We start from the raw sequence: 14,928 nt of genomic DNA on the forward strand, positions 1-14,928 counted from the left end.
CTCAGGAGTCATCCATTAAATAGTGTCACATACACTGAAAATCACACAGCCTTGTCCGAGTACAGTCTGCATTGCAGCCAACCTACAAAACTTGGCATGTGAGGAATGTCGTACACTCCATTTTAAAATGAGAGAGACGGACAAAAGAGCAGTTGGATTGATTTTTCTCTCACACTTATTAACGTCTTTGCTGCACATAGTGCTCCTTTATTTTCTCCCTCTTTCTGGGTGTATTGTTAGTGTTTTTTTTTTTGAAGGTCACATCTGCAAGTTGTGGGTTGTTGGTCATTTCTGATCTGGGATGAAGTAAAACAACACTCACTTTTTTATTTAGGTCTAATTATTTGTTTTTCTGTCTTTACAATGCTCATGCACATTGCTTGATGTCACCCACAACATTGTTTTCATAGTTTTCTTTTCTATTGGGATATGGAGTACAGATTACAGATGCCGGATGTGAGCTAACTGTGGAGATTATAAAGGCCAGGCTTCATTCTTTAGCTGGCCATTGGGCCTTAAATTAAAGGACTCTGTGGTCTGTCATTGCTGCAATTCAGGGCAAGCTGTGTCATCCTCACTGCAGTGTGAACCTTCATTTGGACTTGACTGCCAAAACATGCTGTGACAACTGTCCTTCAAAGTCAAACTAAGCCTTCAGTTTGTTTTGTTGTTACTTTTATAAAGCACTTCAGTGATAATTGAATAAAGGAGGATAATTTAAAGATGCTGATTTAACTATCTAGCTACCACAGTTGCAGTAATTCCTCAGTGTATGTGAATTATCTGTCAGCTTTGGAGTCTGGCCTGGACCGTCACTAGAGCCCTGCCTGCTGCACTTAAGTTCCCAAAATATATGCAATATAGCAGGGTGTTTACCTGCTCTTAGTGGTACTTAGTCTACTTTTTAAACAATAATAGATCCTTCAAGATACTTTTTAGAAAGTTGCAGCTTATTGCTAGTCACACCAGCTAAGGAGGAAAACACACTGTGTTTACAGATATGAATTATTTACAAGCCTTTATTAGAGTGACTTCATCGCTAAAATCATGACCAAATGCATGTCTGAGCTGGTCTCCATCAGAGTCTGCTTACTGTACCTCAGGTTTCTCTTAAACTGGAGCCATTACTTGGGCAGAGCCAAAATACAATACAAAACAAAAACAATACAGACAAAACAGTTTTATTTTTGTCAATTTTTATTCTGTTACTTGCTTGACAACATTGCTTGCTCGCTATAAACAACAGATCTACATCTTTGTGAAATCTATTTATCTAATAGCTAGTGTAAATAGTTTGGGTTGTGACAGATGTCACCCTGTATGAGGGAACACAGCTGCAGTCCATTTACACAACGCATTACAGCCTGCTTACTATCGACTGCTGTGCTGCTGAATACATTAGTCATTACAGATGAAATTATTATCGTTATTAGTAGTAATAGTAATAACATCAACAAGTCAAGTGGTTTTCAATACATTTAGGCACGGATTTGAACTCTCCATCCATTATGAACATAAACAAATTGCATGTGCAATCTGAAGTGTAATTCATCGCTGTTGTAAATAAGGACAGCTGTACATATGCATTTGTTATGATTACGTTACTTATGATCAAAATCTAGCAAGTTCACAGCTATGCTAACACAGCCAAACATCAAGCAAGTGCGACAACACAAGACAGCAAGCCAGCTAAGAACTTATTACTGTCTAGTCCAACAGAAAGAAGGCCAGCTTGGGATGTGTCCTGCATCTGGTCTCTTGCCCAGTCAGTCTTTCGTTTTCTCTTCCTCGCTTCCTCCAACATGATCATCTTTGGTCTCTTCACAGCCTCTGTTATTATATCCATGTTGAGAATACTGAGCTAGTTTCTTTTTTCGTCTTGCTGTGGTGCCGTAAAGCATTACGCTGTTTTTGCGATAGGTTTCCTGCCCGAGACTCGCAATGCTACACAGTGTAATACCAGGTGATTCGTGCCCAGAGTGGCAATGACAGAGACGCCATTCTCCCTATTAGAAGTCAGTGTATCATCAAAATGATTATGACGCTGTTATTTTTAGATAAAATTACCACATAATGTTGCTGTAATTTTGTTTTCATTTTACAATTACAATGTCTGAAAACATGATCGGGGTCAAGTCGATATATCGTACAATATGTATGTATAATATGTAATATAAAACGAAGCAACAAGACATAGCCAAGCAAAATTTCTTGCAAACATTTTTTGACACACACAGATGTGTGATTTAAGTGGAATGTAACAGCAGTGGGGAAAACCTAAACCAGACGGGGCATCAACAACTGGTTGTAGCTGGCGGAAAAAACATTGTTATTTTTCTGCTGTTTGAGTATATTTTTCATGCGTGTGTTCATCCTGGTTCAGGGTTTGTATTTGTTAGGAAGCACTGAGATTATGTGGTTCTGAATAACCATTGCTGTGAGTATTGTTGGCGGTAGTCTGTGGTGCACCAGCGTGTAGGTGGTGAACAGCTGACCGCTGGGAAAAGGCGACCATTACATCCGTCTCATTATGGTCAGACTCTGCCTCCCAGGTGTGCTCCAAGCATCTGCATATCCACAGAGCAGTTTTAGACAAACTTGTTGTGACAGCCAAGCTTAAATATAATCATTGTGAGCAGATGTTAAGTCCCAACAATTGTACCTATCCACTCACAACCGCCGCAAGGGATTTCAGATGACCTTTGTCTGAGGTTGAATATCAGTATGCTTTTTGAGCACTGGTGAGCAAGCGCTGGTCACGCAATCGAATTACTGCACAAAATAGACATTGTGTGGGCTCTCATGTACTGGACACAAGCTTTCTCACACACACACACACACACACACACACACACACACACACACACACACACACACACACACACACACACACACACACACAAACATTGCGTTTGCCTGAGGGATTAGCCACTTCATAGTGTTCATCATGTTATATCCATTCTGACAACAAACCCCCGTGATGGTACACAATTAAGAACAACTGATCTAATTATTTCATAGGTCTGACTCTAACCACTGAGGGCATTTAACAGTTACCAGATCATAAATATTAAATTTGGACTTGTGCATGTACTGTAAAGAGCTCAGCAGTGACAGAGAGAGTGCTGCTACAAGGAGCACCTCCCTTCCTTCGTCCACTCCTCTCCCACCCTTCCACAGAGGCAGCCTATGATGTAATGTTCCTGCTGCTGATAGAGCAACCCCCTCTCCTGCTTTTTGAAAAAAATATCATTTCCCCTCCCCTTCCGATTTGCTAGTGCCGCTGCTGCTCTCACTGGTTGTGATAGTGGTGGTGGTGGTTGCGTGCGTGCGGTGCCGGTTCAGCTGCATCTCTGGGCATCTCTCGGGATCCCTGCAGAGCTTCTCTTCCTCTGTCATCACTCGACCGAGAGCCGCTCCTACTGCTGAGCACTGCAAGACCTCATCCTCTGCTGATAAAAGGTAATTCTTCTGGTTCATGACAAAATAAATTCCTTGTAAAAAGAGAGGACAAGGGGAGCAGAGTGGAGGAGAGAGAGTGAAATAGGGAGTGATAGACAGAAGGTTGACTGTCCTGTTAGCTACTGAGTAAATTGGTCTGGTCGCTGAAAGGTTCTTGTCGCCACTGCGCTGGATGCCGTGGCAATTGCTCCCTCAATGTGTGTGTGCATGTACTGTAGTATGGTTTTGGTTTCCATGGTAAAGATGAGATGGATGCTGGCTCAGAGGTAAATCAGCATGTGTCGCTGAAAGCCACAATTATCTTTTCCTGTGAAGTGGTTTCTCATCTCCTGTGTTTATTTTATTAGACATTGCAGTGAGTTTTTTTCGGTCACTTATATGAGATTTCTTTTTAAAGATCAAAGCTCTGTTGTACTTTTTATGATTTTCTAAGACATATTTGCATCAGATAATTATTTATCTTACTTCCTTGGAACATATGTCTGACTTTGATTCGTCTGCTTTACAAAAACTGGGCGTGTACAGTGACAGTCATGTAGCCAAGATGAATGATGCGGAGGGTGTTATCTGCATGCAGATTTTTGACTCCTTCAGAAATTCGTCAGTCGTTTACAGCGCGTTACGTTGACCCTTAGACAAACACTTTTGTTTCTTCGTCATTGTCTGCTAACGGGATGTGTAGTTCTAGCACAGGACCACAGTGAGTTGGTTGTAAATGTACTCCAGGTGATTTCAGGAGTTGTTTAAACTTAACTCTTGTACTATATTGGATACTAACATAATATTTCATGTCTCATCTGCCCCACGTTTAGATCATCTTATTAGTAAGTCATCCTCATGATGTTCCCTGTGTTTAAGTCTAAACCAGTTTACTCTTCCTTTTGTCTAATACTGTCCATTCATCTCATCGGGTCATTTCACAGTACTTTAGTGTAACACTATAGTAGTCCTCTTGATGAACCAACACAAATCACAATATAATTATCCCTTTGGGATCAGAGTACATTCTGGAGAAGGATCCGAACCAGGGGGAATGTCTTTCACGATGAAGCGATTATCAGAATAGTGGCCGATTTATTTTCATTCGATCAACTAAGCATTTATTCGACTGATTCTTGCAGCTTTAATATCAGTGTATTTTCGAAGTGTTGGTTGGATTCTTCTACTTCTTATGCTTATAAAAAAACATTTTGAATTTTGATTGAAATATTTGAAAAATGCATTGTCTTAGCTCATGAAAAGTTGACATTTTGAAGAATTACTTTTATATTTATTTACTTTTATTCAGCATACAGCTTTCCTGCTCATTTACAATATTGGCTACATTGACTTGATACAACAGAGCTATCAAAGGGGAATCTACCACAGCAGTGTTTCCCATTAATTACTAAGACTACGGCAGCCTGCCACAGTCTAATATGTTCTGCCATGGTTTCAAAAATAATTAAAATATTTTTTAACTTCTCATAATAACATCAATGATTTCTAACGTTGTGTTTTGTGCCAATACAGTAATGTCAACAGCAACACAATTGCCCAGCTTTGAGTCACTTACATTTAAGTGTCTTGCTCAGGGACACAGTGGTGGATGTCTCATAGTGGGAATCGAACCCAGGTCTCCCACACCAAAGGCAAGCATCTTATCTGTGCGCCACCCATTTGTTTATGAGAACACGGTCAACCTAGCCATCCCTTAATTTGGAGTGCACACGTATTCGTATTAGATAGAAGATACAGGAAAATTGAGTTGCTGCCACGAACATGGAGGGGCCACCTCACGAGCATCCAAGCTGTTCCTCTTGCTCTGTCTGTTGAATTTCAAGCAGGCCCACTTGCTTTGGAGTTGTGCCATTGGCTGTGGTTAGACAACTTGTTAATCCAATAAATAGTCTGGCAGTCAAAGCAACTACAAACATATTTCTCTTTTCATGAAGATGAACACAGATTAGAAAAGGATTGGGGGGGGGGACAGTCACATGCATGAGAGCAGGATGTGATAAGTCACACGTATAATATAATGATGTGGTGGACATGTGACTGGTAATATTGGGAACTCCAGCAGTGGTTGAGTAGTAAGTAGTGAGTAATAGATAGGATGGTGACATAGAGAAAATGAGACGGTCTAATGAAAGGACCAGGGGTGACTCACATTGATGGCTGAGAAGCTCTCTCACACACACCCCAGGGATTATTTATTGGCATCACCTCCCTGCCAGAGGGCACTCATCCCGCAAACCCTCTCTGCTGGAGAGCTACGATGTCAGAAGTGGTGGAGTAATGCCTTTGCCTGTGTCATGCCGAGCCATCACAGCCTCATTTTTTCCCCAATCAGACAAAGCACAGGATGAAAAACCTCAACATCCCACGTAGACCAGACCGTCTGAGAAGAGCGTGATTGATCATGTGCTGTGTGTATTACACATCTTCAACATGCTGAAGCAGTCACACTGAGAGTGCCAAAATGAGTCACTCACCTCAACTGTGGGTCACAGTGTGCCACCTGAGCTGGTACAACTTATTCACTTTTTTTAACTAAATATGATACGATTTGAATCTTTCCTATTCATAGTAATTAGGTTTTTGTTCAAAAAAATTATAAGACAAACCATGATTTAATTAATATTTAAAGTAGGGCTACCACTAATAATTTTTTTCATTATTGATTAATCTCCGGATTATTTCCTTGATTTTAATGTAGTAATCATTTGGTTTTTAAAATGTCGGACAGCGGTGAAACATTCCCAATTTCTTAAGCCCAAGGTGAAGCCATTAAATTCCTTAATTTGGTCAACCAACACTCCAAGACCTTAACAGACATTTAGTTTACTATCACATGAGATGCAGAAGATTATTCAGGTCACTCTAACTGTAAAATCCACCTAAATGTTAGATATTTCTGATACGTTGTTTTAAACTTTAATAAAAAGCAGTGGTCTGCCTGTGGGTCAGTCATTACAAACCACCAATTGTTCAATTGGTAGAGATGGGAAAGCTCACAAAATTACCAAATATTTTAGGCAAGTTTTGGGAAATTTGTAAAAGAAATATAGAATATAGAATAAGACCATTTCATAGAAAACACAGAGACTTGGGTTTGAAAACGACAGTATGTGTTGCAGACGGAGAAAGTGAGCGGTCAAGGACAAAATATAAATTAGTTATCAAAGGAGAAAGAAGTGGCTCACCATAAAAGCTTTTGTTTGAGTATTTCTCTCAGGGTAAAGATCATTTAGGTTTAATGGAGAGTTGGATCAAGCTGATGCCATCAAATCGTGTGGAGTACAATGATTTTAACATGCTTTAAGCTACTTAAGGGAAAAACTGTATGTTTAGGGGTAAAACATCCAAACCATGAACTGAAAATGACACATCAGCGTCTATTTTACATTGACCTGGTTTTACATTAAGACTGTGGCTCAACATGTACAAAAGACAAATGTAAGTATTGTGACAACAGGGTGAGGCCTTGACTGAGTAGTTGTGACTAGGGATGCACCAATCCGATGCTGATATCGGATAGTGGCCTGATACTGACTCAAATAGCTGGATCGGGGATCTGTGACAAGGGGGCCAACCTATTCAAGTCGGTTACGCTCGTACTTTGTGATGCGTCAGCGGTGCATCGGTAGACCCGAACATTTTGCTAGGAGAGCCAACGTAGTATTTAGTTTTACAAAGTTAGGAAGTTGTTTGAGTCAATTCATATATATATGAATATTTCACTTCTATATTTCACTTCTTCTTCACAGTGATATTCAACCTCTTCCTCACTTTGAGGAATATAGCTTATTCATTTTGGTTTCAGATTGGTACTCGGCATCGGCCAATACCCAAAGCCCAGGTATTGGTATCAGAATCGGGACTGATGAAGTCAGATCCCTAGTTGTGACTTTGGTAGCTGGTTTGCTTTAGAGAGTTAGTTTGTTTTGTTAGTTAATTTTTCTTTTAGCTGGTAGCACTGATCAGATGCTTTAAGAAAGTGTCAAGTGTCACAGCCCTGCTGTTAAATGCAACCACTGACAAACCTGTAAGATGCACAGCTGTGTTTTTGCTAAAAAGTGAAATATATTTCACTTCTTCTTCACAGTGATTTTAGTGCTGAAACCATGGTCTCAGAGTTGTTTGGGGGGAAAAAAGAAAAAATCTGGCACATAGGAAAGCACTCCTAGTGCCTAGTTCCTTGTACATTCCTCTAGTAACATATAGATGTTAAGATAAAGGCAACGAAGGAGGAAGAGGAAGTGAAAGTTGGTTTTATTTGTTGCGTTTTAATCATATCTCGTATCTGTGGATGGAAAGAGCCCCCCACTCCAAAAATGACGCTGTTTTAATGAACAGGTTACTGCAGGAAAACCGAGATTCATCTCGATGACAGTCAGTGTAACCCCTGAACACAGGAGGGATAACAAGAAGCTGAGAGTTGTGTGCTGGGGTTGCTCAGATGCCTTCAGTGCTTCTGTCAGCCTCAGCGACTCTAAGTAGCCTAGTGCGGTTATCTGGTGTGTTTCCATTAAGCTAATATGTGGAACACGAGGGCTTATCGCGGCGCTGTAATTCCTCGACTGTTATTCATTTATATAGAATGACCTGTCAGCACTTCTGCCTGCTGTGTGTGAAACATGCAGAAGAGAATGATCTGAACTTGTATTTTCATGTGGTCAACTGAAATCACAAAAGCTTATAATGTGCCAGATGTTTAAATGTATTTGTTATTATGCTTTATTCACCTCATTTTCAGCTATCTTACCTTCTTCAGGGAGGTGTAAGGTTGTTTCCAGTTTCTTTAAATACTGTCCACTGATCATCATGTGACTTATAGATCACCATACATATTATGTATACAAAAATATCCTATTTTTACTTTTATATGATAAGATACATCATAATAGAAATATAAAAGATTAATACAAATTACCTTAAATACAACACATAATAGTGAACATAATGTAGCACAGTGATTCTTGTCCGGAGACCCCCCAGCGGGTCCCCAGCAAAAAGGAGAATAATTTATTTTCACTACAATTCCATACATAGTAAGGCTACACAATTAATACCGTACAATTAAGAGCTGAGTCCCAAATAGCCGCCTTCTCAGTTTACTGGCCCGGTGTGGGAACACATTTTGACAAATAAACGCAGGTCTCGATTAGACGCCTGCTCTGGATTTTCTAGAAGTTCTTTGGATGTATAAAACCTCTTAAACCCCGCAAGGTCGCCCGCTTTAGCTGCTTCTAAGCTCATCAAATATCATGCAAATATTAACAGATATTAATGTTTAAACTTATGATCAATATGTCAACATGGACATGCTACACATCGTTGGATCGGTTAGATTCTCCAAAATTTTATCGTTAAGTTTACACAGGCCCCAAAGTCTAATTCATAAAGATTTACTGGTGTAACCGTCATGGTACAAGAGACAAAAACAAAAGTGCAGACTCGTGTTACCTTTTGAAGCGCTTGTTAAGTCCGAATATGTCCGTTCCTTTATTATTTATATTCCTTTAGTCCACCGAGCAAAAGATTGAGAAACACTTTTCTAGCAGGACAACCTTTCATATTTACCCCTCAATGGGTCAAAAGTTTGACTTCATTTTCCAACACGAAGCAACAAATTCTGTACTCGTCACCCTCATTTATTTCAAACAGTATACTCAAATGCCTTCCATCTGTTAATATTTATTTATAACCCTAACTAATTTCAAAAATACCCAACATAACCGTTGTTAACCGTTTCCAGTCGCTGAAGAATAGTGTACTTTCTAATTGTAACTGGTGGAGTGCACTTTGTGTAGAAGTCAGGGGGAATAGATGCAATGAAAAGCAATATTTTGAGAAAAGCCACATTAACGGGGTCACAAGCTTTCAAAAAGTTTGGCTGGTCCAAGCCACGTGTTTAGACGTCCGCCGGAGGGGTCCTTTTTATGTTCTGTGGATTGTTTACAAAAGGTTGCCTGCGTGGCAGCGGCAGGTGGTCCATCTCAACAAGAGGTGTGTAACCTCGGACATGTCGGACATGGGCTGTAAATAAGACATCCAGTGAGTGCAGTAGCCTAAGTACGTCTCAGCTGGCCACAAGGAATTTTGATTCTGCACAGATACACCGAGCTGTCATTCAGAATCCCAGCACCTCAAACTTGGCATCACGTCTCCCTCCTTAGCAGTTGCCTAGTGTATAATTAGCATCTGCTATTTTAGAAATAGGCGTCCCCGTCTCAACACGCCGCTATCTTACACACTTCTTTTTATTACCCTGGAAATATTTTTGGAGAAGATGTGAAGTTATGTGGTAACACTTTCACAGACCTTTTTCAACACTTTGGTCTACATTCATTGGCATATCATCAAAAATCTACATGCACACCTCTTCTTTCTTTGCTATAATGTCATTAGAATGCATGTTAACATTTAACAAACTTGAGATGTGTTTCATTAATATTAAAATGCTAGTAACAAATAATTCTAAGCTCTGTTTATAACACATAAAGTGCAGTACGTGATGCAGTGGACCTGAGTGTCCCCATTACAATTCATGAAACAGCACCTTCTGAGACTTAGTTGCATCGCTACTGTTGTACTTTCAGTGTCATGGCCTGAAAACGTTGTCCTTGCCAGTGTTTTTTTAGAACTACTTTGTGGCTCAGCTTAGTCTTTTCTTCATGTGCCTTTCGTGTAGGCTGTAGTACAGTAGATCTCTGCTGGATTGTCATTAATTCACAATATGTTATAGCACGTTTTTTACTATATATAAACAGTGTTACATAGTTTTAATTTCACGTTGTCTGAAGAAATGCTTGAAGCTGCTTTAAAGTGTTACATGTGTAGGAAATATTTAACATGGTGGCAGTGTTCAGACACTGGGGGCATAGGATAAAATTACAGCTGAACATTTGAATCAGATTGTTGCGTCTATGATTAACTTGAAAAAATTAAAGCAATGTCCCTTATGAAGAAGTGAACAAGTAAACAGTCATGCTCAAAACTAAAAGTACAGGAGGAGTGTATGTTTGTACACAAAAGTGCATTTTTTGCCACTATGATAGGCACATAATGGATTTATCATTTGATCCACCAAAAAAAGTGCAGTGTAGTTGAGGTTAAAGCCTGAAATCAACAATGTTGTAGCAACCTTATAGCATGCAGAAGGTAGTGTAGCCAGCTTATTAATCTCAGTGACCATTTGGCAACATCTCATGTTTTGATTTTTCTCAAGCTCAGAAGCTAGCTGGAATCTATCGACTAAAAGAGGTACTTTAAAATCTTTTGTACATAAATGTAATTTTATAGGTACCTATGTTAGTAGTACTGAGCATGAGTGTGATGATCATTGGTGACTTCTAGATGTTTTTAAAAGAAGCGAAGAAATCCTTTATTGACTTCAAGCCCGCGGATGTGTGGATGGCCTCGGATAGCAGATTTGAAGTTTTTTACGTATTATATACTCTGAAATGTGTGAAAAACAAAGATTTTAATGTAGCCTTAACTTTTAAGATCTTTTCACTGATACAAAATACACAGAAAGCAGTTAGTTGATGACTGTGATTTAAGACTGATAGATTTGGTTTATTTTCCGGTAGCTTCAAGTTACTGGTAATTATAATCATTAAAGTCAGTCTTTATGTGGGGGGCAAGCAGCTGGCTGAGAGGCAAACATCTGCAGTCCATAACAAGGAAACTAACTCCCAGGAGAGCTTTAAAAACAAAGCAAAAGTGAGCATGATTAGGACTTTTCTCATGTAATTCCTACTCACTCTATAAATTCAGCCACGGCATAGTACGTTGCGCAAATGTTTTTCTTGTGTAACCTCAGTTGCAAAAAGTTATTTTCCATCAGGTGGATTTCCCAAAAGTAGACATTCTTGTGACCAGAAAATCCCACATTTGAGGTTTTTGTTTTAGTTTTGCTTTGTTATTTGAACAGTTTAAAATCAAGCAAATTACACACAGATACCGTTGGAAATAAGTGTGAAGGGAGAGAAAAAGGCACAGACTGCTTATTGATTACATCTACCTTAACCCACCCTATTTTTAAAAGGTTACAAGTCTTGTGTTCTTCCATCCTGCTGAAGTGTACCTCCCTTCTGATCCTTCCCTCCCGCCCGCCCACTATCTGACACTGTATGATGGGAGGAGCTCCAGCGTGATGAGTGGTCAGAGGCAGGCTGTAGTACTACATAGTGTCAGAGAGAGGGAGAGTGTGGACCTGTGGACTCAGAGCTGTCATCTGCTAGAGCTTTGAACTCGTGTTCTTTCTGTGGATTTTCTCCTGACACTTCCTGGAGGGAGGAATCAGTCTGTCTGCGTCACCTAGAGGAATCTTGTTTTTAGATCTGAAGGAAGTTTTTGTTTTCCCAGCTGAGTGTGACAGAGCGTAAGTACTTCTGTAACAGAGACTACCCTTGTGTTCATTAACTGTGTGGTGCCGTGGCTTCATGAATCATTGATGTGAGTAAGCTGCAGTTCTGGTTAGCTACTGAAATTTCAGTATAACCTGTCATTTCACTGTCGGAGAATTATAAACTTTTTATGACTAAGCCTGTGTGGGGGGTCATTGTTAACAGTTTCTGACTTTAAAGGGAAAGGTGGGTGTGAGCTGAAACGTAACAGCCCTCCGCCCTCCCCAGTAGGTCTTTATCGTAAGGTGATAGCAGAGCAAGGGTGTCATTAAGGACCCGGTCTGAGTTCAAGCTTATGTACGTGTGTTTTTGTGTATCTTGTGCTTGTATTTGTGGGCAGCTGTGTATGTGTAGGAGCTACCCTTGCATTAAGAGATGTTGGACTTATTTTCTCTGGAAACACAGCTATTTACCTGGGTGTGTTCATATTTTAAGGCTCACTGGCTTGTTTGTGAGTGTCTCTATTAATGCAGAAAAGAAAACAGAGGATGACTCTGACTCTGTAAGCTGAAGCTTAGTGAAGGAGTGAGCCTGTGACTGGGAGCGGGGCCTCTTTCCACCGATATGAGTTAGTGAATGTGGCAGCCAGTACGCACACTCCCCACTCCCAGCCTGGAAACTTTGTGTGAACCCAAAGGAGTGTGGAAAAGCTGATGGCCGAGAACAAGAACATAAATATCAACACAAAGTCTTAATTGTCTTGGTGTGTCTGCTTGTGATAGCTGCGAGCCAGCACTGTCAAATTGTTGAGGAGTTTTTGTGTTGGGACGCTGGTTAAGGGTTTGTGATGTGATGCTGGCAGCTACAAGACTCAAGCATCAGGTGTTATTGTGTGAAATTCAAATCTCTCACCCACACGCTACTGGCAGCACAATCGAGACTAATGCCAATTTTTATGTGTGGGGGTGGTAGTTAATGGATAGAAACCGTAAATGGAAAAGTCTGTCAGAAGTCAATGAGGAGGTCAACCTAAGATTTTTATTTACTCTTCTTGCTTACTTTTGAGTATGTACCGCCAAGTGAAAAAAGCTCTTAAGCTCCTTCTCCTGTGTCATTAGAGTTTGGCAAAGAAAAAGTGTTTTGCGAAGCAACAAGAGAATGTGTGTTATTTTCCACCACTGGAGTGAGCTTTGGTTTTATAGTTATTTTACATTTAAAGGCCCCTCCCAGATGTTTTTGATGTTTTTAGACATACAGTATAAATTGCTTTTCTTGGAATAATAAATTATGTCTGACATGGTTTTTTTTTAATTCTTACGTTACTTCTGCTCCTTCTGCCTTATTGGAAAACCCATAATCTATGAATAGCGGTATGCAAATATTGTTCATTACAAAGGTAATTAACTGACACGAAATGTCTTCCACTTAAACGGAAAGTCCTTTCTTATTGCCTGTGTCCTGGAAGTTTCTAGTTTCCACATCACTCTTGTGTAAGTTGCTATTTGACCACAATTGGCTTCCAAAAATTGTGATGGGCGTATGTACGTCTTAAAGTCAGATTTAAGATTTGCACAGAGATACTTTTCCCCCTTTAGCAGATTCATTTGAAACGTGCGTGACGTATAAATAGCAGTGTCCCTACTGCCGCAGCATCCTTTTTTCTTCAGCAAACGGCGAACTGCTCACTGAATTCACCACCTCCATGGATAGTGTCGGCACTTCTAGAAAATTATCTTTGCAGCCGGGGCGAGGTGACCCATGTCCGGCCCGGACTGCCTGGACGAGTCCAGGCCCCCCCCGCCAGCCGACCTGCGGCTGGGGAAGGGAGCGACTGGCGAAGTGACCGTTATGGAGGGAGAGAGGCCTGCTGACGCTTCCACAATCCCCCGTCTGGTGTTCAAGACGCCATTGTTTTACATGTGCTACTTGTGTAAAACTATGGTAAGGCTTTTGAGAATGTGGAAACCGTTTTTTGAGTAAAACATGTTAATTACATTCCTCAAAGAGCTAAGTTAACTTCTCTCATCAAAGAGCTAACGTTAACTCCTGGGGTGAGGCTAAGGGTTCGCCCTGCGGCCTTGTGTTCACGAAGCCACAGTTCTAACATGTGCTGCTTGGGTGTAAACTGTGGTGATGCCTGTGAATGTTAAACTGTTTATTAGAAACACATTACATTATTAAAAGTGCTAATTCCCCACCACCAACCCCATGTCATTGAGCTAGCCGTGTTGAACGCGCCACTGCGCTCACCGACGCTAAGCTAACGGTTCGCCCCGCGGCTCATGCCACTCTCCTGGTCAGAACCAAGTGAGAGGGTGGGTGAGGCCCGGGCTTCCACTTTGCTAGCCTGACCGCCGAGTCCGCGCAGCCATGTCAGTCCGTTTCCACGACGTGACAGCTGAGAAAAGAGCTGTTCTTACCGTGGCAATGCAGCAGTGTACTGTAACTCTGCATTCCCACACGGGGACTCGCACGAGCGCGTTGCTAGCTCACCGGCGGTGAAAGCGTGTTACATAAACAGACACACCGCCCTGCTGACATTTCTTTCGCCTAGCGGTCACAGCGCAGCTAGGCTAGTCCGCTATAGCCGGAGAGAGACAGCCAAAGTCAGGTCTCTCTCGGTATAGCGGGACGAAAGAGATCGCTCGCTGCTTCGGTTGGTTTCGTTTCCTCCACGAGCGGCTCGTAGCGCCTGTTGCAGCAGGCGAGGCTGTCTACCCTGCCGCTGCTTCACATGGAAGCTGTGAGCTTGAGGCTGACGTCAACACCTGGTGACGTGTCAACCACAGTCACACCGGCTGTGGTGCGTTCAAGGCCTGGTTCAACCTTTCGAAAATGGCCCATGGTGCGTTCAAGGACACCACGGACTTTTCGATTGCAGCCCTTGGAAAAAGTCTAAGCCTTATTATTATTTTTTTTTTTAAAAAGGAAAAAAAAGGGGGTGACGGAGGGACAGAGGCTGGTGCACACCACCAGACCTCCTCCCTCCGTTATGTGTCCAGCATGCATTTGTGGTTCATGTGCTGCTGTGTACACACTGAAAATGCTGTGAATGTTCAACTGATTAAATACAGTACATTCCTAAAGAGCATTCTCCTCCCCACCGTACACCCTCCATCTTCGGCTCGGT

General features: G+C 41.2%; 1 protein-coding gene across 2 annotated transcripts in view; it reads left to right on the plus strand.

The window, feature by feature from the left end:
• The window catches only part of sema4ba (sema domain, immunoglobulin domain (Ig), transmembrane domain (TM) and short cytoplasmic domain, (semaphorin) 4Ba), an 83,726-nt gene that overhangs the window by 27,768 nt on the left and 41,030 nt on the right, over nucleotides 1-14,928 (plus strand). Inside the window, exon 1 of one of the 2 annotated variants that reach the window (XM_046036999.1) lies at nucleotides 11,665-11,833. The exons of the other annotated variant lie outside the window; for it this stretch is intronic. The gene's annotated coding sequence lies outside the window, so the exon portion shown is untranslated. Of the gene's footprint in view, nucleotides 1-11,664; nucleotides 11,834-14,928 lie in introns of those variants that run through there. 2 annotated transcript variants of the gene reach the window in all.

This window comes from Micropterus dolomieu, linkage group LG22 (genome assembly GCF_021292245.1).
Source record: "Micropterus dolomieu isolate WLL.071019.BEF.003 ecotype Adirondacks linkage group LG22, ASM2129224v1, whole genome shotgun sequence".
Classification (NCBI taxonomy): Eukaryota; Metazoa; Chordata; class Actinopteri; order Centrarchiformes; family Centrarchidae; genus Micropterus; species Micropterus dolomieu.